The sequence below is a fragment of the Sinocyclocheilus rhinocerous genome, unplaced genomic scaffold (assembly GCF_001515625.1).
Source record: "Sinocyclocheilus rhinocerous isolate Xijiao unplaced genomic scaffold, SAMN03320098_v1.1 scaffold1791, whole genome shotgun sequence".
Taxonomy (NCBI): Eukaryota; Metazoa; Chordata; class Actinopteri; order Cypriniformes; family Cyprinidae; genus Sinocyclocheilus; species Sinocyclocheilus rhinocerous.
Window position 1 is genome coordinate 45642 of NW_015635059.1, and position 3947 is coordinate 49588.

A 3947-nucleotide genomic window follows, 5' to 3' on the forward strand; every position below is an offset into this window, starting at 1 on the left:
AGAGCACACCTCGCTTTTCAGACCGATGAGCTTTGTAAAAATCGACGCGTTTCAGAAAGGTTTTTAACCTTAAACCGCATAAACACATTTCATTACACCAAATACACCAAATAATGTTCTTTTTAGCAGCATCATATGACCCCTTTAAAAGTGTTGAGATGTACAAGTTGATTAAAAACGTGTCACTAAAATGTATGATGGTTTAGTTTCCAAACACTCCTGTCATTGGTCAAACTGAAAATCAAAGAGATACAAAGAAACAGAGGCACACCGATAGCCCCGCCCCCAAACTCACGCCATTGGCTGGCTCCTCAAATGAACTAATGAAACCCCTCCTTCTACTGCATGCTTCTCTACAGCTCCTCCAGTTAGTCAACTGACAAAACCATTAGATAACCATCCGGTTACATACACCCTGCTCTACACACAGGCAGTGAGCTATTTTAACACAGTCAGGCTGAAGCGTTCAGCCCACACACTGACAGAAGCTCTGACTCTGAGTGAAGAGAAGAAGCTTACAGCTTAATGCAGAAGCACTGATCAACACAAGAGTGGATTCCTTCAAAATAAAAATTCTATGAACAAAGTTTGCAAATAAAAAATGTAAAATATCCATAAAAATTAGTATTGTAATTTTATAATTGCAATGATAGTCATATGTTTATTTATTTTTTTTTCTAGATTTCCTTATCTTTTTTTATTTTACACTGAAACAATTAAATAATAATATTTCATATTTAGTTTTTATTTAGTAACAATAAAAAACAAAAATAACATTGTATATTATTATTATTATAGCCATAATCATATACAAGCACAAAATCTTTAATCAAAACAAGCAACACAAACCTGGATTTTTTTTTTTTTTTAAATCACAATTAGATTTTTCCCCAAATCATGCAGCCCTAATTTTCAAGTTTCATGTATTGTAATTTTACAGTTGCAATAGCAGTTTTATTACTATATATTTCTTTAAAAATATTTTCTTTTTTATGTTCAATTTTACAGTGAAGTATTAAATCTTAATTTGAAATCTTATTAAATTAAATCTCATTAAAAAGTCATTAAATCTTATTTTATTTAATCATTTTTATACTTTTATTTAGTAATTTTAAAAAATAATTATTATTGCTAACATATTATTAATATTATTATTATTATTATTATTGCCATACTCAAATGTAAGCAGAAAATTTTATCCAAATTGTGCAGCCCTATAAACAACCACAGTAAACCTGGATTTTTTTTTTTATTGCAATTAAATTTTCCCCCAAATCATGCCTTAATTATCATGTTTCTTGTACAGTTGCAGTGACATAGTATTATTATAATTTTTTTTTTTTTCTTTAAAAAAAAATTCTGGCTCTTTTTTATTTTACACTAAAATATTAAAACATTAATATTTCTTATTTAGTTTTAAATAATAATAATAATAACAACAACATTATTATTATTATTATTATGTAGCCATATTCATATATAAGCACAACATTTTAACTAAATTGTATAGCCCTACATACAAGCACAGCAAACCTGGATTTTTTAAAAACTGCGATTTAAAATCACAATTTTTATGTGAAAAAAAAAACTGCAGTTAGATTTTCTCCCCAAATCAAATTTTCACGCCATCAAATCACCTTTACAGGATGTTCATTTTAAATTGTGTGTTTGTTTCCGTGTTTGATTTTAAGCATGATTTATTAAAATAGTTTCATTAAAACTGTTGGTACTGTGTTGGGCCAGATCTGAACTCAATGAAGGTGACACGCGTGTGCCATCCAGCGCCGCTCTTGAATACTAAGTGTGTGTGTGTGTGTGTGTGTGGAGAGAGCCATGAGCACTTCAACATGCTAATGCTGGAGCTGCGCTGAATATTTCATACCGTCTGATCAATGCAGCGCACAAGAGAGACGTGATGATGGTAATGTGTGAGAAACACTGTACGCCTGCTGGACAGAAGACAACAGACCGAAGTAACGTCTGGAAGAAGACTATTATTATTATTACTATTAGAACTAATTGAGTTGTGAGGACACAGATTTCAGGTGTCCTGAGTGAAATCTAGCAGCAGATGTTCAGAGAAAATACCAGAAAAAAACAGCTGCAAACTCAGATGCTGAATAAAGATTCATTTAAATATGATTTAAGCCACAGAAACTCCCTGCAAAAGCTCCATGATGAGGCAGACACAATACGAAAAACACTGCAATATTGAGCTTCAAGAATCGCCTTCAAAATGTCTCAGAAAACTGATAAAAATCATTTTCAGTAATTGGAATAGAGCTGCAATAAAGTAAAATATAAATATTAGATAAAAACTTTAAACTTATAAAAAAACAGCTGAAACTTAGAACTGAAATAAACTATTTTAATTTAAAGAACTGAAATGACTAAAACTTAAATTAAATAGAAACATTTGTAATATATATATATATATATATTTAAATACAAATGCATTTTCAGTAATAATAAAGCTGCAATAAAATAAAACAAATATTAAAACTTACTGAAAATTAAAGCTGAAACAAGTTTAATTTGAGGAACTAAAATGACTAAAACTGAAATTAAATAATTGAAAGCTAAATAGAAAAATTTGTACAAAAATAAATAAATAAATAATAGCCTAATTTAAAAAAATACAAACACATTTTCAGTAATTGAAATAAAGCTGCTATCAAATAAAACAAATATTAGATGAAAAACTTAAACTTACTGAAACTTAAAGCTGAAATAAGTTTAATTTGAGGAACTAAAATTACTAAAACTGAAATAAAGCTAAACAGAAATATAAATAAAAAACTAATAAAAAATTACAAAGGCACACAACAAAATTACAAAAACTAAAATTAAAATGAAAACTGAAAATATAAAACTTACTCAAAATAGTAATAAATATTTCGGTTAAGTTATTATTAATAATACGTTTATCTAGTATTATTTATAGAATCGCATTTAAATAATTCTAAATTAACACTGCAGAAAATTTAATCTGACAGAACGATGAAAACCTTGTACTCAAACTGATCCGAGAACTGAAATAAAGCCAAAGGTAAATCACAGTAAAAATTATGAGAGGAAAATTAGATTGATATTGCGCGACTTCTCAAACCAAACACTGTTTTCTGGCTAAATCACCAAGAATGATTGAACATTAGAAGCGACAAGAGATCAATGGCAATTCAAAAAGCTCCTAATGCATATCATGTTCCTGTAAAAATCTAGAAAGCAGCTTTAGTCCATCAGGTCAATGTCTGTAGTTTACAAGCATAACCTACATTTTTCATTGAATACAAACTGCCTGTCATCCAAAAATGCAGTTCTGTGACATTATAAATCCGTTTCCAATTAAAACTCGAGCTTTCGTAAAGACCAAGAGTCTCACTGAATCCGTGAGAACAGGAGTGACTCTTCCTGAAATGATAACAAATGCTTGCATCATCTTCTAAATCAGCAATCATTTCCATTAAGCATTTCAAAGTGTGATATCTAAAAGATCTGTGCTGATGATGATATGCAACTCCAATGCAACAAACCCGGAACTATTTGCACGCTTATGGAAAAGGCCTAAAAATCTTTAGAATATGCATCAAGCGACCTGAATCAGGAATGCACAAAATTACTTAAAGGGGTGGATCACTAGGCTTGATTGTGTTTATGGGGTGCAGTCTAACATGTGTTAACGCTTCGTTTTTTAAAAAACGCATTATTTTTCACATAATTGACCTTTATTCCACACCGCTCTGTCCCTTCTCTGAGAAACGGGCTGATCATTTCCTCATTTTACGAAGCCCCGCCCTCAGAAATAGACGATGGGCTCTGGTTGGTTAGCTAGCCCAGTGTGTTGTGATTGGCTAAACCACTTCTAGTGCGCGTCTAAACGTCCCGCCCCTCACCTCAGCGGCATGTGCTCCGGTTGTATTGTAAACAACGGCATCGTTAATATCGCT

The 3947-nt window shown here is 31.0% G+C and overlaps 1 protein-coding gene across 1 annotated transcript in view; it reads right to left on the bottom strand.

Annotated features, from left to right (window-relative positions):
• Positions 1 to 3947, bottom strand: part of LOC107746554 (CLIP-associating protein 1-like) — a 52652-nt gene that overhangs the window by 45276 nt on the left and 3429 nt on the right. The gene's annotated exons all lie outside the window — the stretch shown is intronic.